Source organism: Musca autumnalis, unplaced genomic scaffold (assembly GCF_047663935.1).
Source record: "Musca autumnalis isolate F117 unplaced genomic scaffold, ASM4766393v1 scaffold_2, whole genome shotgun sequence".
Taxonomy (NCBI): domain Eukaryota; kingdom Metazoa; phylum Arthropoda; class Insecta; order Diptera; family Muscidae; genus Musca; species Musca autumnalis.
Genome location: NW_027411755.1, coordinates 199,823,301 through 199,844,056, shown reverse-complemented (window position 1 = coordinate 199,844,056; position 20,756 = coordinate 199,823,301). Strand labels below are relative to the sequence as shown.

General features: G+C 39.3%; 1 protein-coding gene across 7 annotated transcripts in view; it reads right to left on the bottom strand.

Annotated features, from left to right (window-relative positions):
• The window catches only part of Pgant5 (polypeptide N-acetylgalactosaminyltransferase 5), a 299,665-nt gene that overhangs the window by 147,699 nt on the left and 131,210 nt on the right, over positions 1 to 20,756 (bottom strand). The window contains exon 1 of one of the 7 annotated variants that reach the window (XM_073970573.1): positions 479 to 717. The exons of 4 other annotated variants lie outside the window; for them this stretch is intronic. The gene's annotated coding sequence lies outside the window, so the exon portion shown is untranslated. Of the gene's footprint in view, positions 1 to 478; positions 718 to 20,756 lie in introns of those variants that run through there. 2 more of the 7 variants (XM_073970574.1, XM_073970572.1) reach the window with 2 other exon arrangements.

Here is a 20,756-nt window from a genome sequence, read left to right as displayed (position 1 = left end):
TAGAAAAACTTTTGACATCAGAGACTTCGGCAAAAATTTGTAGCTGGGATCCTATGCTCACGAGCTGAGCATTACACCGATTGTGTACGTGAGGTGCTCACGAGCATAGGCAATTATGTTTGCGATTGTGTTGGTGCCCGTGACTGCTTCATATCCAAGCTGAAGGAATTTCAATTTACGGAGGCAAAAATCTTAGATTTTCTCATAGGTATTTGGTTTTTTATTTATTTTTAACCACTGTATGTAAATTATAAATATTTGCACTACATTTTTCACAACATTTAACCACAACCAATCACCCATTCATTAGGCCGAGGTTAAACAGAATGTTTCGCCTTTCTTTTTTTCTCCACATTTCATTTAATTTTTCACACAAACAAATGAAAAAGCCGCACATAAATATTTCTAGTAACGAATCACTTTATACAACAACAACAGTAACAACAACAAAACATAATTGCGATGACGTTGGCATTACCCGGGGTTCGATGGTAGATGACGATGGTTGCTGTCGATGATAAGCGTTGTGCTAATAAATAAATCAGAAGTATTTTTACAGTGGAAAAATCATTCAATCATTTAACCGCAATACACCGTCCGTTTATACCACCAATTATTCCAAACAAAAAACCGACAATTATTTTTATGACGTTGGTCGTGAGTCCGCCGCTCGTACCGACAAACACGTCAACATTTAACCAAAGTTCGAAAACAACTGACATAACAAAAAAAAAAATCAAACAATCAAGGCGAGAAAAATAAAACCGAATAATTGATATTCTTCTAATCACTCGCTCGACAATGTTCAAGAAGAGGGGAAGTTGCAGAGGGGGCATGAGAGAGGCAGCAGAAGGGAGGGGAGAGGCTCAAAAAAACGCTCAAACATATGTTGTTTGCTTCAAAACAAAAAAAGTGTAATTTCAATTTTTTGTTTGTATGCCCAACAAACAAAAAAGGTGGAGAAGGAGGCGGAGGAGATGAAAAGAGCGGGTGGCTGACTGGCTGTGTGACGTGTACATTATTTGTATTATTTGTGTAAGTAAGCAGCACGCTTTACGTTTAACAATGAACGTAAGTGGGTATGTGGGCATTATTATTTTTTCCGCTGCTTTGTTATGCGCTTTAGTTGCCGATATTGTTGCTTTGTATTTCAGTTTTGGCGGCGGCGTCGACACTTCGACACTTTCACTGATAAGAAATTTTGTTGTCGTCGTACACCCCATTGGGAGTAATTACTTTTTTATGTTGCTGCGATTTGTTGCCAACGAACGATACACCAACAACACAACAACAATCGCAACATCAATCGAAGAGGAAGAACAAGAACACCAACAATGGCAACATGAACAATATTTGTTTTTGTAGTGTGATGATGTTGTTGCTGTTGTTTAACCTAAACACTTTTGGTGTTCTTCTTTCCAAGAACACAACAACTCTGATTTATTTGTTGTTGACTTAGACCGAGAAAAAATCGTTAGCCCTCTGGCACGAGTATCGAAAAAATCAATTTAAGAGCAAGGTTTTTATTTGTACAAAGTACACAGTTTGATACAATAGGGTGGAGTGGGGGATATACCTACTACAGTTTTTGAAATTTTTCTTGATATTTTCTTCTCCATTGGCGAAAGGGTTTCTAAGGTATTTTGTGGATTAAATGGAATTCTTACGAGATATTCCATGGACTAGAGAAATTTTTGAAGCTTCTAAGGGACCCACCGTAGTGCAGTGCTTAGCACGTCCACCTTGCACTCAAAAGGTCTGCGGTTAAATCCCTGACCAGAACATCAAAATGTTCGGCGTTGGCAAATTCCCTCAGGATTTCAACCATGAAAAACTTTTCTACAAGTGATGTCGTAAGATACGCCGTTTGGACATGGCGATAAAAAGTAGCTTTCATGTCACTGAGCCAATATAAATCGGCGTGCACTCATTGATATGAAAGAAGTCTCCCTTGCACCTTCGGGGATGTTCTAAATCAGTTTTTAAACAATATAAGGCTTAATAAATGGGTATGTTGTGGATGGAAGACCTTGTAAAGACGTCTTCTATGGAAACAGACAATCATTTAAAAACTGGTTTTGCTTAGGTCTTCCACGGATAAACTTCATGCTTAAACTTGTCACCTCTTAATGGGACCTTCAATTGATGGAGAACCTTTATTAACTGTGGATTTAAGGAAATCGACAGACTCCTTATTTTCACAGTTAATAACCATGACCCCCTTATAGGGGGCAGACTTACCGAGTATAACCTTGCTGCGATCCATCTCGTCTGAGATGAGAACTTCTCTAAGATGACCCTCGATTTGCAACCAGTGACTTGTGCTGATCCTTCCATTAGGATCAGCCCTGTCAATGATGGCCACTCTCAGGTCATCCGGAACTGTCCGTCGCACAGCAATGTCACCTGCTTGGATGTGCAGGGTTTCTCTAGAGACCCGTTTTTCTCCTGAACAAATTGGAGGAGCGACCTTGTCAGGCAGAAGTGGCGACCCAGCTTGACCGGCGGAGGGAATAATGGTGGTTTCCATTAATTCCTCCTCATTGGTTAGAGTTGAGTCGTTTACCTCGTCGACCTGTTCGTCATCCACATTTGTTGGTGAGAGAAAGTTTTCCTCAATTTTGGATAAGAGGACCCTACTTTGTCTGTTTAGACTGTCATTGATAATGTCTAAAGTAGGGCTGTCGACATTGCCCCTAGTTGGGGTACCACGCGAAGTGGAGGGGGAATTTACTATAGAATTGTCCGTGTCCATGTTCCTAATCGTCAACGAGAGAGAGGTATTTGCACTTGTGGTGGTGAAGACTGAGGTTGCCAAGGCATCCAGACCAACATCAGTCGGAGTTTTTTGTTTTTTAGGGGGTTTTTGTTTTTTGGTTTTTTTAAGTTCTAGAATCCATGAGTTGTGTCGTTTATTGGAAGGTCAGGAGGTCAACCGTGGCATTGCCTCCTTACCACGGTAGGGGCTTGACTCGTTGATTCGCCCAGGTGTCAACGAGGCTCCGTTCGAATACAGTTTTAGGTACCCCACTGCAAACCTTAAACACCGATAGGCACGAGTATTACGCATAACACCCCGGTGTTGGGGGATCTCTAATGGGTAGGAGATCACTACCTGGATAACCTTTGGTCAGTCGCATTTTCCCGTTCTCAAAAAGTCATGTAGAACGGAACTCTGCTAGTCCGTTTAAGATGCCATGCCGAGTATCGAGAAATTGCGACCTAAGCCCCTGTATCGCGTCAAGATTGTTACCCCTGACAGGTGGTCTGCCCGTACCATCGTGGAGACAGACGTTACGTACATACAACAACCATGGTCTGCCCGCCCATACGATCATACCAGCAGTGCGTCAACGTGGAGTCAACAACGCATCCATCTACTTCAATCGTGCAGTAGAGTCATTTGCTCACTGTAAGTGAGGCGGAATACTTCGCAATCACTCCATACAAGCTATATTTTGATTTTCGCTGTTGGAGGCGTACCTGAGTGGCATGTTGCGTTTGCAAATTTTGTAAGGGACTACCCATTGTGGATGTCCCATTAATACATTGCACAGAGTGAATTTTGTTTACTGTGCCACCCAGAGACTTTTGTTTCCTGTTCCACACATAGACTTCGGTTTTCTGTCCCACGAAACTTCGAGGCTTCGGCTTCCCGTCCCACACAGAGACTTTGGCTTTCTGTCCCACACGGAGGCTTCGACTTTCCGTCTCACACGAGATCCTAGCGGTAGTGTTAGCTAGTATTACAAACATCGCATCAACACGTTCCCGATCATCATGATCACGTTCCCGATCAATACCGAATCGTATTCTTGCGGATGAAGTTTAATGGATTATATGTATTCACAATTTTTGTTCTTTAAGACAAGAGCTACAACTTTGCCTCTGAGATAAATTCAAATTTCCTAACGGTTTGGAAGATATAGTCCTGACTAAATGACCCTTTTTACGTCAAAGCCTCAAACCTTTGGAGGCCCATAACCGCCAAAGTTGATGAGATAGGGAAAAGCGGCGAGACACGGGTGTTCTCATTTTTGGTGTTCTATCACACTGTGGAGTCAGGATATGGTTAATAAAACATGACTAGAAAAATTACACACAGTGTAAACATCCGATTTAATTCCAAAAGGGAAAAACACTAGTATTTTAAATCGTAAGGTTTAGTGGGTCCTTATGGAGACACTGGACACGACTGGAGCTACCCCAGCCGTCGAGAAAACCATGTTATAGTATCCAACCGATAAAATACCTCTTAAAGGGGTCCACTATGAATTGACGACTTCCTAAAAAGGGTTTCTATCCAACGGAAGGTTAAAGAAGTTTTGATCCATAAAGACTCCTTTAAATCAACACAATAAACCTTTAAGTAATCTTCTATTGAACAAGTCTGTTATAAATAGAAGACCTCATAAACGGGTCTTTTATGGAGAGAAGACCTTTTTAAGGGTTCTTCCATAGATGACCTTATATATAGGTGTTATATGGATAAAAGACCTCCTAAAGCGGTCTTCTATGAACATTCTAATGAGGTCCTTTTTATGGTAAGAAGACCATTTATAGAGAGAGGTATTTTATGGATAGAAAATCTCCTCAAGGGGTCTGCCGCGATGGATAGAATATCTCTTAAAGGAGTGATATACGGAGAGAATACCTCCTAAAGCGATTTTCTATGTATAGAAGACCTCCTAAAGGAGTCTTTAAAAAGGTCCTCTTTGGACAGAAGACCTCACAAAGGGTCTTCCGTGGATAGACGACATTTTAAAACTGCCTTAAAGGGGGTTTTCTATGGACAGAAGACTTCATAATGTGGTCTTCTATGAATTCACGACTTCATAAAGGGATCTTTTATGGATAGAAAACCTCCTAATGGGGTTTATTACAAATAGAAGACCTCATAAAGGGGGTTTCTATGTTTAGAAAACATCCTGAAATTGTCTTTAATGTATAGAAGACCTCCTAAATGGGGTTTTTATGTATAGAAAACATCCTAACGGGGCCTTGTATATATATATATATATATATATATATATATATATAACAGGGTCTTCTATGGACATAAGACGCCCTAAAGTCGGTTGGTATGAATAGGAGGCCTCATAAAAGGGTATTCTAATGATAGAACACCTTCTTCTACTACATAGATAAGATCTCTTGAAGAGATGCCCATTAAGATAAATTCGTATTTAATTAGCGAAGACACAAATCACTCTAGCGAAGACATAACTCATTCTAGCGGAGACACAAAACGCTCTGTTAACGCATTTGCTAACAGCGCATTGGCAGAGCACTGTAAATGTCAACAGAGATATTCAAAATGGGTTTCTTTGTAAAAATATCTTTTTTTGTGTATTTACTGAAAATTATGCCACGAAAACATGGGTACCATTGGAAAGCTTATCGAGATAGCTATCCCAGCTTATTGAGATAGCTATCCCCTGCGCTAATGAAATCTTTAAAAAAATATTGCCCGATGTCGCGATATTTACTTTGAGATAAACCCTGCAATAAGGATAATTATTTGGACCACAGATCCTTTAGGGAAATTCTGCCGGGACAACATATGTACCATTGGAGGGCTTATCGAGATAGTTATCCCCTGCGCTAACAGTGCTCTGCTAACGCGCTGTTAGCAAGAGCGTTAACAGAGCGCTTTGTGTGTTCGCTAATTAAATACGAATTTATCTTAATGTACATCTTGAAGAAGGGGACATCTATGTATGGAAGGCCTCCTAATGGGATCTTAAATGTAAAGAATACCTTTTAAAGGGGTCTTCTGTGTTTAGAATACCTCTTAGAAGGGTATTATATGTATAGAAGACCTCATGTAAGGTTCTTCTATGTATAGGAGAACTCCTAAAGGGGTTTTCTATGTAAAAAGACCTCCTAAAGAGGTCATCTATGTAAAGAAGACCACCTAAAGCGGTCTACTACGTAAAAAAGACCTCCAAAAGGGGTCTTCTACATGCATAGAATGTCCCTTTAGTGGTAGTAGGAGGTCCTTTTTACATTAGAGGCCTCATAAAAGTGTCTTCTAGTGATAGAACACCTTTTTCTACTATATACAGGAGATCTCGTGAAGAGGGGGACTTCTATGTATAAAAGGACTCCCACAGGGGTCTTCTATGTATAGAAGGCCTTCTAAAGGGTATTCTGTGTATAGAAGACCTCTTAGAAGGGTCTTCTATGTATAGAAGACCTCCTTGAAGGTTCTTCTATGTAAATAAGAGCTTCAAAAGGGGCCTTATATGTAAAGAAGACCACCTAAAAGTGTCTTTTAAGTAAAAAAGGCCTCCTAAAGGGGCCTTCTATGTAAAACATACTTTCTAAAGGGGTCTTCTATATAAAGAAGACACCTCAAAGAGGTCATCTATGTAAAGAAGACCACCTAAAGGGGTCTTATATGTGTAGAAGACCTCCTAAAACATTAATAGAGATCTTCTACACATAGAATGTAAAAAAGACCTCCCTCCTAAGTGGTCTACCACGTCAAAAAGACCTCCTAAAGGGGTCTTCTGTGTAAAAAGGACCTCCAAAAGGAGTCTTCTATATACCTAGAATACCCCTTTAGGTGTCTTTTTTTTACATCGAAGACCCTTTAGGAGGCCTTTTTAACATTCTATGTATAGAAGAAATCCTAAAGGGATCTTCTAGTACATATGACCTCCTAAAGTGGTGCTCAATATATACAAAAGTTCATATATGAGCCATATATAAATAACAGATCTGCTAAAGAGAACTTCTATGCCTAGAGGACCTCCGAACGGTTTCCTCAGAAGACCTTCTGAAGGGTCTTCTATAAACATAAGACCTACTAAAGGTATCTTCTCTGAATAGAAGACCTACTAAAGGGTATTCTATTAATAGAAGTTATCCTATTGGGGTCATTCTGTAGGACCACTGAAAGTGGTCCAAAATGTATGAAAGACATTTTAAACGAGTCTTCTATTAATAAAATACCTCATAAAGAGGACTTCTATGTGTGAAAGACCTCCTAAAGGGGTCTTCTATGTTAAAAAAGACCTCCTAAAGGGGCCTTCTATGTAAAAAATTCCTTCGAAAGGGGTATTCAACAAAAACAAGACACCCTAAAGCGGTCTTCTATGTATAGAAGGTTGTCTGAAGGGTTCTTCTACGTAAAGAAGACCTTCTAAAGGGGTCTTCTATGTATATAGGACCTCCTAAAAGCGTATTTTATGCATAGAAGAATTCCTAAAAGGGTCTTCTATTTAAAAAAAGGCTTCCTAAAAGGGTCTTCTATGTAAAGAAGACCTACTAACAGTTCTTACAGGAGTCGTATATAAATATATATCCTTAAGGGGTCTTCTATTTATAGATGACTACTTAAAGTGGTCTTCTATTTATAGATGACTACTTAAAGTGGTCCTCTTGGTATGAGTATTCTATGAATAAAAGATCTCATAAAAAGGACTTCTATATGTGAAAGACCTCCCAAAGGGTCTTCTGTGCAAAAAAGGGATCCTCTATGTAAAAAAGACCTCCTAAAGGGGGCCTTCTATGTATAAGGCCTCCTAAAGTAGTGCTCAATGTATACAAGAGTTCATACAGGAGTAGTATATAAATAACAGATCTACTAAAGAGAACTTCTATGTGTAGAAGACCTCCTAACGGTCTCCTCAGGGGTGCCATTTTTTCAATAGAAGACCTTCTAAAAGGGTCTTCTACAAAAAGAAGACACCCTAAAGAGGTGTAGATGGTCGCCTGAAGGGGTCTTCTATGTAAAGAAGACCTCCTAAAAGGGTATTTTATGTATAGAAGAATTCCTGAAGGGGTCTTCTATTAAAAAAAAAAAGATTTCCTAAAAGGGTTTTCTATGTAAAGAAGACCTCCTAAAGGGTCTTCTATGTATAGAAGAACTCCCAATGCGGCCTCCTATGTAAAAAAAAACCTCCTAACGGGATCTTCTATGACATCCGAAGACATCCTAAGGACATACGGGAGTCGTATATAAAAAGGAACTTCTATGTCTAGGAGACATCCTAATAGTCTCCTCAGGGGGATATTTTTGGTCCCAGAAGAACAGAAAACCTCCTTAAGGGATCTTCTCTGAATACAAGACCTACTAAAGGGTCTTCTATGAAAAGAAGTCATCCTAAAGGGGTCTTCTATTTATTGATGACCACTTAAAGTGGTCCTCTATATATGAAAGACTTTTTAAAGGAGTCTTCTATGAATAAAAGACTTCATAAAGACGACTACTATGTGTGGAAGGCCTCCAAAGGGATCTTCTATGTAAAAAAACACCTTCTGAACAGGTCTTCTATGTAAAAAACCTCCTAAAGGAACCTTCTATGTAAAAATACCTCCTAAAGGGGTGTTCTATGTATAGAAGAAGGGGTCCTCTATACATAGAAGAACCCTTCAGACGGCCTTCTATTTATAGAAGACCCCTTTAGGAGGTATTTTTAGGAAGTCTTTTTCTAAAAGGGTGTTTTATGTATAGAAGAATTAAAAAATACTTCCTAAAGCGGTCTTCTATGTAAAGAAGACATCCTAAAGGGTATTCTATGTATAGAATTACTAGAGCGGTCTACTTAAAAAAAAAAACAAAAACACCTACTAGAGGGGTCTTATATGTAAAAAGACCTCCAAAAGGGGTCTTCTGTATGTATAGAAGACCCCTTAAAGGGGTCTTAAAGGTCTCCTCAATGGACCATTTTTAAGTAGAAGATCTTCTGAAGAGTGTTCTATGAACGAAATACCTCCTAAAGGGATCTTCTCTGAATAGACGACACCGTACAGGGGACCTCCTAAAGTGATCTGTGAATAGAAGTCATCTTCTATGAATTCAGTTTTCTATGAAGAGGAGACCTCCTAAGCGTTCTTTCTATGAAGACTTATAAGGCATATTTGCTGGAAGATGATATTTTGAAGGCACGTAGTTTAGATATGTATCGTTGACCTCCTAAAGTGATATTTTATATGTGGAAGATTAGAGAAGTCTATGTATAGAAGACCTCCTAAAGAGCTCTTCTATGACTAAGAGACCTCCTGAAGGGGTCTTCCAGGAAAAGAAGACCTCCAAAAGGGGTATTCTGTGAATAGAAGACCTTCAAAATGGGTCTTCAATGAACGTAAGACCTACTTTACCAATGGTGTCTTTTCCTGTGAAAACTTCTTAAGGCATATTTTTGGAAGATGATAATTTGAAGGGACGTCCTTTAGATAGAACTCATATGAATAGAAGAATTTCTAGGGGGTCTTCAATGGGTAAAGACCTAGTAAAATGTAATTTTTGGTGTTTAAGACATTGGGTAGATGATGTTTGAAGTGGGTTTTTATGAATAGAAGTCTCCTAAGGAGGCTTATTTTGGTAGAACCCCTCCGGGATAGGATTTATTTGTTATAGAAGACCGGTCTCCCAGTTTGTCGATATTTTTATTTTAATTAAAGTTTCAATACTTTATTAAAAAAAATACTTGTTCACTTCAAAACAACTAACCAATTTTTGTGTTAAGCCTATCTCTTTAAACCACTTTTAAATCCAACACTGAGCATGTTGTGTCCTTCAGTCACGTCGCATACCTAGGTATATGTTGTTGCAACAACAAAAATTGTAAAACATTTTTGGTAAATTATTTATCTGGCTTTACCACCAGACACCAAAATAAACATTGGTCACAAAGGTGGTGCCACTCTCTTCTTCATCTCTCTCTCTCTCTCGTCGGTAACATGGAAAGACACAATAAAACACATCTGATAGGCAGGATGAAGGTAAAACAATGTCCTCCGTTGCTGCGGCTGCTGCCATGTTGTTGACAATGTGTTAAAAGTTAAAAATACGTCCAACATTGGATATTTCATTAATAATTCCTGAATTCCTGTACAGCCTGTGTTTGCTTTTGTTGTTGTTTTTCCTTCTGCCCATTTGACAGTTGCCACTTTGAAAACTTTGTGTAATGCTGTTGCATCCATTGTCTGTCTGCATTGTGCTGTGAGTGGGGGGCTCTTTGTAGGTAAAATAGTAGGAAGTGTGCCGTCAGAGTAGAATGCGTGACAAGTGCACTTTTTTGGCAAAAAAAAAAGTTGAAACGTTTCAAAATTAAAGGGATGCCATTTAAATTCAATTAAAGTAGGATGCATTCATGCGTAAGATCGACAGGCTAGGCCGTAGTCCAAACAGATGCACAACGCACTTCAATAAAATAATGGAACAGATATACATGGCATATGAATGAGAGCTTATATGGGGAAGAGAGATAGATGTCCGAACCCTCCTTTGTTTTGGCTCATATTGCATAGGCCAACCAAGGCAGAAATGTGTGTCGGTGTTATCTTTGGGCCAGCATGCAATGAAACCCATTTTAAGAAAAAAATACAATTTATTTACATTTAACACTAGAAACAGAAGAGCTATGGCCCTGGCCATTGAAATAAGTGGCATCAGTAGCTATAAAATTGTCAAAATAATTGCCTTTTTCCATTGGCATTCAAGTGCCTTTTTATGGTGAAACAGCAGGGACCTGGCATCAGTTACTCTTTGACAATTATGGAAGGAATTGTTCTTTAAAATACAACAATATTGAACTGTGTGAGAATTGGAATTTGAAAAGGTTTTTACATAAACTTACGTTTGGAATAAATATTGACGCCTTTTACCTGAAAGTAAAAAGAAAAAAATAGTATAAGTAAATTATGGCATTTTATCTATGACAGTCTATTTTGATTTTTGGAACTCGATTAAATTTAAAAGGGCCTTCTAGAAATAGAAGACTCTCAAAAGTAAGAAGACTCCTAAACGGGGCTTTCTGCAGATAGAATACCTCCAAAAGGAGATTTCTACAGATGGAAAACCTTCCAAGAAAACCTCCCTCTACTGACAGAACACCTAATTAGGGGGGTCTTCTATAGCTAGAAAATTTCCTGCAGGTGTTAGATAGAATACCTCGTTAAGGGGTCTTCTACAGATAGAAGACCTCCTAAAGGAGTTTTATGCTTATAGAAGACACCCCAAAAATATTTTCCTTGGATAGAAGACCTCTTCTATCTATGAAAGATGTTTTTAGGGGATCTTTTACAGATAGAAGGGGGTTTATATGAATATAAAAGGCTTCTGAAAGGGGTTTCTAAAGATAGAATACCTACAGATAGAAGACCACTTAAAGACTTCCTAAAAACTTGCACAGATAGAAAGGGACCTCTATAGGTAGAAGAGGTGCCTTTTACGGGAGTCGTATATAAAAAAGAACTTCTATGTCTAGGAGACATCCTAATGGTCTCCTGAGGGGTCTATTTCTGACCCTAGAAGAACAGAAGAACTCCTAAAGGGATCTTCTCTGAATACAAGACCTACTAAAGGGTCTTCTAGGAATAGAAATCATCCTAAGGGGTCTTCTATTTATTGATGACCACTTAAAGTGGTCGTCTATGTATAAAAGACTTTTTAAAGGAGTCTTCTATGAATAAAAGACCTCGTAAAGAGAACTTCTATGTGTGAAAGGCCTCCTAAAGGGTTCTTCTATGTAAAAAACACCTTCTGAACAGGTCTTCTATGTAAAAAGGACCTCCTAAAGGGGTCTTCTATGTATAGAAGAAGGGGTCTTCTATACATATAAGACCTCTTTAGGAGGTCTTCTTTACATAGGGGTCTTCAGGTGGGCTACTTAAAAAAACCTACTAGAGGGGTCTTATATGTAAAAAAGACCTCCAAGAGGTGCTCAATATATACAAGAGTTCTTAAAGGAGTCTAATATAAATAACAGATCTACTAAAGATGAACTCTTATAGGGAGTCACAAATGGAAGGAAGACCCCCTAAAGGGCCCTTCTAAGGAATATTCTATAGGCGGAAGACATCATAAAGGTATCTTATACAAATAAAAGACCACTTAAAGGAGCCTTCAAAAGATAGGAGGCCTGGTGAAGGGGTCTTTTACAGATAGATAGAAGACTTCCTGAAGGGGTTTCCTTTAGAATACCTCCTAAGGGATTATAGTGCATATAGAAGACTTCCAAAAAATGTCTACCTTGGAGAGAAAATCTCCTAAGGGGTCTTCTGTAGATAGAAGACCTTCAAAAGGGGTCTTATATAGATAGAATAACTCTTAAAAGGGGTCTTTCTTGGATAGAAGATCTTAGGAGATCTTTCACAGATAGAAGTGGGCTCTTAAAGGGCTCTTCTAAATATAGAATACCTCCTAAAGGGAGCTTCTACAGATAAAGGGGTCTTCTATAAATAGAAGACCCCCTAAAGACAACCTAAAGGAGTTTTCTATAGATAAATGACCTGGTAAAAGGGTCTTCTACATATAGAATACCTCCTAAAGGGGTCTTATTTATATAGAAAACATCATAAAGGGGCCTTCTTTAGATAGAAGATCCTTTATAGGGGTTTCCTTTAGACATAAGACCTCCTCCTTCTTCGTTAGATAGAAGAGCTCCTAAGGGAGTTTTGTGCAGATATAAGACTTCCCAAAAATATCTTCCTTGGATAGAAGACCTCTTGAAGGGCTATTCTATAAAAAGAAGACCTCATAAAGGTGTCCACTAGATAGACAGAAGACTTCCTACAGGTTTATTATGTATAGAAGACCTCCTAAAGTGGTCTTCTAGACCTACGAAAGGGGTTTCCTTTTAATAGAAGACCTCCTAAAGGGGTCTTCATTAGATGGAAGACTTCCTAAGGGAGTTTTGTACAGATAGAAGACTTCCCAAAAATGTCTTCCTTAGATAGAAGATCTCCTAAAAAGATCTTTCGCAAAAGGGGCTATCTATAGAATGCACCTTTTGCGAAAGACCTCAAAAAGGTGTCCACTATAAATAGAAGATCTCCTGAAGGAGTTTTCAATGGACAGAAGACATCGCACAGGGGTCTTCCATGTGCGGAAGGGGTCTTCTAGACCTCTTATAGGGGATTTCCTTTAGATATAAGACCTCCTAAAGGGGTCTTCATTAGATAGAAGTCCTCCTAAGGAAGTTTTGTGCAGATAGAAGACTTCCAAAAATGTGTTCCTTCGATAAAACGATCTTTCACAGAAGGGGTATTCTATAGATAGAAGAAGGTGTCCACTATAAATAGAAGATTTCCAGAAGGAGTTTTCGTTAGACAGAAGACCATCCTAAAAGGGTCTTTTATGTGGGGAAGGCCTCCTAAAGGGGTCTTCTAGACCTCCTATTTCCTTTAGATATAAGACCTCCAAAAGGGGTCTTAATTAGATAGAAGACCTCCTAAGGAAGTTTTGTGCAGATAGAAGACTTCCAAAAATGTCTTCCTTGGATAGAAGATCTCCTAAAAGTATCTTCCGCAGAAGGGGTATTCTCTAGATAGAAGACCTCATAAAGGTGTCCACTATAAATAGAAGATCTCCTGAAGGAGTTTTCGATAGACAGAAGACCTTTTACAGGGGTGTATAGAAGTCATCTTAAAGGGGTCTTTTATGTGCGGAAGGCCTCCTAAAGGGATCTTCTAGACCTCCTAAAGAGGGTTTCCTTTAGATATAAGACCTTCTAAAGGGGTCTTCATTAGATAGAAGACCTCCTAAGGAAGTTTTGTGCAGATAGAAGACTTCCAAAAATGTCTTCCTTGGATAGAAGATCTCCTAAAAGTATCTTCCGCAGAAGGGGTATTCTCTAGATAGAAGACCTCATAAAGGTGTCCACTATAAATAGAAGATCTCCTGAAGGAGTTTTCGATAGACAGAAGACCTTTTACAGGGGTGTATAGAAGTCATCTTAAAGGGGTCTTTTATGTGCGGAATACCTCCCAAAAGGGGTCTTCTAGACCTCCTAAAGAGGGTTTCCTTTAAATATAAGACCTCCTAAAGGGGTCTTCATAAGATAGAAGACTTCCTAAGGATGTTTTGTGCAGATAGAAGACTTCCAATAAATGTCTTCCTTGGATAGAAGATCTCCTAAAAAGATCTTTCGCAGAAGGGGTATTCTATAGATAAATATGCCCACTATAAATAGGAGATGTCCTGAACGAGTTTTCGATAGACTGAAGACCTTCTACAGGGGTCTTCTATATGTGGAAGGCCCCTGTAAAAGGGGTCTTATATGTGTTGAAGGCCTCCTAAAGAGATCTTCTAGACCTCCTAAAGGGGTTTCCTTTTTATATAAGACCTCCTAAAGGGGTCTTCATTAGATAGAAGACCTCCTAAGGAAGACTTCCAAAAATGTCTTCCTTGGATAGAAGATCCTCTAACAAGATCTTTTGCAGAAGGATAGAAGACCTCATAAAGGTGTCCACTATAAATAGAAGATTTGCTGAAGGAGTTTTCGATAGACAGAATACCTTCTACGGGGGTCTTCTATGTGCGGAAGGCCTCCTAAAGGGATCTTCTATACATACAAGACTTCCTAAAGGGATTTTCTATAGATAGAAAACCTCCGAAAGAAGTCCACTATATATTGAATACATCCGAAAGACGAAGACCTCTTAAAAAAGAGCCCTTCTAAGGAATATTCTGTAGATGGAAGATCTCCTAAAGGGATCTTATCGACATAATGGTGTCTTCTATAGATAGACGACGTAAGACCTTTAGCTCGTCTATAAAGACGACCTTTAGCTCGTCTATAAAGACGACCTTTAGCTCGTCTATAAAGACGACCTTTAGCTCGTCTATAAAGACGACCTTTAGCTCGTCTATAAAGACGACCTTTAGCTCGTCTATAAAGACGACCTTTAGCTCGTCTATAAAGACGACCTTTAGCTCGTCTATAAAGACGACCTTTAGCTCGTCTATAAAGACGACCTTTAGCTCGTCTATAAAGACGACCTTTAGCTCGTCTATAAAGACGACCTTTAGCTCGTCTATAAAGACGACCTTTAGCTCGTCTATAAAGACGACCTTTAGCTCGTCTATAAAGACGACCTTTAGCTCGTCTATAAAGACGACCTTTAGCTCGTCTATAAAGACGACCTTTAGCTCGTCTATAAAGACGACCTTTAGCTCGTCTATAAAGACGACCTTTAGATCGTCTATAAAGACGACCTCTATAGGTGGAAGACATCCTAAAGGAGTATTTTACAGATAGAAGACCTCCTAAAGTAGTTTTATTCATATAGAAAACTTTGGATAGAAGACCTCCTAAAAACAGAAGGTTCTTAAAATGGTCTTCTAAAGATAGAATACCTCCTGAAGAGGTTTCGATATATAGAAGATCTCATAAAGGAGTCTTCGGCAGATAGAGGACCTCTCTCCTAACACGATTTTATTCACGTAAAAGACTTCTTAAAAATGTCTCCCTAGGGTAGAAGGCTTCATGAAAAGACCTTTCACAGATAGACGGGATCTATCTATAAGTGGAAGACATCCTAAAAGTATTATACAGATAGATAAAGGGATATTCTAAAGGAGCCTTCTACAGAGAGACCTCCTCTTAACGAGGTCTTCTTTAGATAGAAAAACTCCTAAAGGGGTCTTCTTTAGATAGAAGACTTCCTACAGGGGTCTTCTTTAGATAGAATCCCTACTAAATGAGTTCTACAGATAGAATACCGCTTACAGGGCTCTTTTATAGATAGAAGACCTCCTGAATGAATCTCCTAAATGGGCCTTCTGTTGGTAGAAGATCCTCTAAAGGAAATTTCTATATACGGAAGTTTTCCTAATGGGGTCTTCTGTAGATAGAAGACCTGGTAGAGGGAACTTCTGTAGATAGAAAACCTTCCAACTGGGGCTTCTGTAGACAGAATACCTTCTATAAAGAAGTCTTCTAGTAATGGACGATTTTCTAAAGGAATCTTCTGTAGTTAGAACACCTCTTTAAGGTGGGTTATTTTCAAGGTAGAAGACCCCATAAAGGGATCTTTTCTCGGTAAAGGGCCTCCTAATGGGGTCTTCTTTTAATGCTGGTCTTCCTTAAGGGATCTTTTATAGATAGAAGACCTAATAAGGGGACATCCATTCATAGAAGACCTCTTAAAGGGGTCTTCTATTGATGGATGATCTACTAAAAGAATCTTCAATACATGCAAGTCCACATAAAGGGACATTCTTTAGATAGAAGATTTCTTATAGGGGCTTTCTGTAGATAGAAGACCTGCTATAATGTTCTTCTATAGAGACCTAAGAAAGTAGGGTCTTCTGTAGATAGAAAACCTCCAAAAGGGATCTTCTATAGGTAGAAAGGAATCTTCTATAGATGGAAGACATTCTAATGACCTTTAAAAGGGGCTCTTCTATTAATGGAAGAACTCCTAAAGACCTCTAAAAGGATTCTTCTATAGATACAAGGCCTCCTAAAGGAACTGTCTATAGATAGAAACCTCCGAAAGGGGTTTTCATACATAGAAGACATCATAAAAGAATCTTCTATAGGTGGAAGACCTCCCATAGAAATATAGAAAGGAGTCTTCTATAGAATGAAAACCTCCAAATGGGTTCTTCTGTAGATTGAAAACCTACAAAAGGGGTCTTCTATAGGTAGAAAGAAAATTTCTATAGATGGAAGTCCTCCTAAAGACATCTAAAAGGGCTCTTCTATAGATGCAAGACCTCCTAAAGCAACCGCCTATTAGAGCTGGCAAACTATCGATAGTCCGACTATAGTTTTGATTGCTGTCGAAAAACAAAGTCTACGTCGGCCGCCAAAACATGTTTTTTTAGGTAATTTGTTACGAATTATTTAAAAAATGATTGTTTTGGAATTCGATATAAACAAAGCTTTACGACAGCGATCAAAACAATAGTCAGACCATCGTTAGTTTGCCAGCTCTAATAGGAAGATCATGGAAGAACACCTCTTAAAGGGGGTATGGAAGACCACATAAAAGATCTTTTATAGATAGAAGACCTTCGAAAGAGTTCTTCTATAGATAAAATAACACCTAAGAGGGTCTTCTATAGATAAGAGACCACCTAAACGGGTCTTCGATGGATATAAGACCATCTAAAGGGTTCTTCCATACATAGAGACCACCTAAGTCTCGCACAGTCAGAATACTTTCAAAGGGATATTGTAGATGTAAAATATATTTTCAAGTGAAAACTTCTTAATGGATACTTCCAAACAGAGAAGACTACATAGAAGTTTCTCCTTAGTAGTAATATAATTTATTCTATCAAAAATCCCGTTCCCTAGCACCCAACAACTTAACAAAATATATCGTTAAATTTAAAACAACATTTGACTTTTCTTTCTTCACTCCTTGCTCGCCAGCCTTATTCAAATTTACAAAACCCCCCGAATCGGTGTGTGGGTTTGATATTACTGCAGTAGTGTATAGTTAGTTGCAACAACTGAAGACAACAGCAACAAGAACAGGCAACAACGAAAACAAGAAACGAGCAGTGGAACAGAGTAATAAAATATGCAACAATACAAGTTGAAGTGCAACACAAATGAAGAATAAAAAAAAACAAAGAACATACACCCAGGAGGGACCAAGGCAAAATAGGAGAAGAAATAAATAAAATCAACAACTACAACACCAACCAACAACCAGGCAAATAACGAAATAAATGTGCCAACAACAACAACAACAGCTTGCAATGCAAAGAGTTGAGTGCGAAAATATACAATATATGTATGTACATACAAGTAAATGTACAAATGTACACAGGAAAAATCCTACTACTCGAGGACAGGACATAACACCAAAATGTCCTTTGCAGTAACAAATGAAACAGAAACTAGAAAAAAACAGCATTCACATAAATGAACCATGGTAACACAGGAAGAAATATAAACAAATTTAAGGTAAGCTATACGCGCAGGAAAAATACGTAAAGTCTCTTGGAAAGGTGTTCTACCTATAGGAGGAACTTGTGGAGGTAGAATAGAGAAGACGCCTTTAGATGATATAGTATATCTAGGAGATAATTTAGATAATAGCAGACCCTTTTAGGAAGTTCTTTAAGAATAAATGGGGATTTTTAAAGAATATATTTTCATGGTCCATCGCAGCAATTAATGGGGATTTTTTAAGAATATTTTTTCGTATTTCTCCCCGGTTTTTTAAAGTTTTTTATGGACCTTGAAAGCAGTAAGTGGGAATTTTTTCATTGACCATCACAACAATAAATGGGGATTTTTAAAAAATATTTTTTATGGACCATCGTAGCAATAAATGGGGGTTTCAAAGAATATTTTTTATGGACCATCGCAGCAATAAATAGGGATTTTTTAAGAATATTTTTTAAAGAATATTTTCTTCATCAACCATCACAGTAATAAATGGGAATTTTTAAAGAATATTTGTTCATGGACCATCACTGCAATAAATGGGGATTTTTAATGAATATTTTTTATGGAACATCACAGCAAAAAATGGGAATTTCTAAAGAATATTTTTTTGATGGATCATCACATTTCATAGACCATCACAGCAATAAATTTGTATTTTTAAAGAATATTTTTTCATGGACCATCACAGCAATAAATGGGTATTTCTAAAGAATATTTTCATCATTTTCATGGACCACCACAGCAATAAATGGGGATTTTTAAAGAATATTTTCATCAACCATCACAACAATAAATGAGCTCTCCCACGACGATCGGATCTACGTTCCGGAGCGAAAGCCAGCAGCTTTGCTCAGTATCCTGCTGATTATTGCTGGCATTGAACAGAATCCTGGCCCCAATAACACCGAGGTCACGATCTGTTCCGTGTGTCACTCTAAAATAAACCGCAATCTAACTCAGGTTCGTTGCAATGGCTGTCAACAATGGTGTCATATGCGCCGGTGATCTGGACTCTCTAGTCATAGGGATTGGACAGAGACATTCATGGCTAATTGTTGTTTACGTCAGCGGCGTAGCAGACATATGTAGGTCCTCTGCAATCAATATAATTACTAGGCGCTTAACACCTTCCGCCCCGAACCCGCCAAATCAGTGGATATGTTCAGTTTGCCACGAAGTTATTCGCAGAAATATAGTGTCTGTTAAATGTAACGGCTGCAAAAATTGGTGCCACATGCGGAGATGCACAGAACTTAGTTCTCGTAGACAGTGGAATGGAAACTTCGTGGCAAGCTGCTGTCTGTCCACCTCTGCAGCGCATTACACTGCAACACATGGGAACTCAACGCAAACAATGAATGTCAACTTAGCCAATACACCACTGCAAAGAACCTCTACGCCACAAAATAACATCCTTCCTGCATAGTTTCCAACCTCATCATCAAATTCATCTTCCACTTCATCACCTACCATATCCCAACAATCCAACAATAGCCCAATCATACTCCCGACACGCCTAACCCCTACTAATCATACTACTCCCCTCCCCAGCACCTCCCACAACTCAATAAGTACACCTCCTACCAATACACCTTCAACACCACATGCAAACACCACAACTGTCAGCCATAACAACCATTCCAGCAATAACCCAACCTCTTTACAGCATGCTCCACAATCCTTCCTGATGCTCCAGCTTAACTGCAACGGACTCAGGAATAAAATTGTGGAAATTACTAATTTCATGTTCAACAATAATATCATAATAGCCACAATACAGGAGACCAAAATTCCACCAGAGTGCAGGTTATCCAGTCACGGTAACTATGCTATCGTTAGAAAGGATCGGGACAGATGCCACGGTGGGGGGCACGCGTTCATTATAGAGAGGAGCGTGAGTTACAGGCTGTTAAGCTTACCCACCTTGGATCCTGCCGATGACATCATGGAAGTTATGGCCATTTCAGTTCTGACGGAAGGTACAGAACTGGAACTTATCAATATTTACATTCCGCCCTCCACAGCCTTGGGCCCGGTTACCGCCCATCCATAGAGCATCTTTTGGTAGGTGATAACCGAATTATCTTTGGTGACTTCAATGCTCATCATGAGCCCTGGTTTTCCCAGTTACTAACTGACGGACGTTGCGATTCCATAGCTGAACAGATAGACTCATCGGATTTCTCCCTATAAACAATGATTTCCCCACACGAATCACGTCTCATTGTTCCAGCTCCCCTGACATAAGCATAGTCAGCTCGTCGCTTCTGCCCTTTACATCTTGGCAGACCCGTGTTTCGAAGGCATCGGATCATATTCCGATAATTATAGATGTGGAGAAATCTAGCGACTTTGTGGAGCCGGAAAAGCGTACATTCATAAACTATAACAAAGCCAAGTGGCCTGGCTTTATGAATGGAATTGACTATGCTATCAGTCAGTTGCCGCCCCCCCCCCCCCCCACATGTGCCAGAAAGGGGGAGAGTCAATTCAGATATATAGTACTTCGGGCAGCAAAACGCTTTATCCCATCAGGCAGAATTCCAAACTGGAGGCCCAATTTCCCACACCCGCAGCACGCCTGGCCGAACAGAGGGGTTTATTACGCCAGATGACCCGACAATACCAGCCCTGACGGAGGAAATTAACAACCTCGTAAACCAGCATCGCAGGGAAATAGCGTTGAAGCACCTGGATAAGTGCGAAACTGGTTCGCACAAGCTGTGGGCCACCATTAAGAGTCTATCGGGAGCGAAAACCAACATAGGAAATATTGCAATAAATTTCGGAGGTGCTGATTTATCGGATGTCAAAAAATGCGCGCTTAAGTTCTGTCAACAATTTGTGGTCCACCCAACAGAGCACAACAGGGGCAAAAGGGCCGTCCTCAGGAGAGCTAAGAATCTTAAAAAAGAAGCCCCCACTCAAATTTCGCCAGAAGGCCAAGACATTCAAGGCCTTAGGACCAGACGGCATCTCGATGCTTATGCTAAAACATATAGGTCCGGCAGCAAAGTGCTACCTTGCACAGATCCTGACACTTTCCATCAACCAGTCAGTGATTCCGGGGGTATGGAAGAGCGCAAGGATCATCCCGCTACCAAA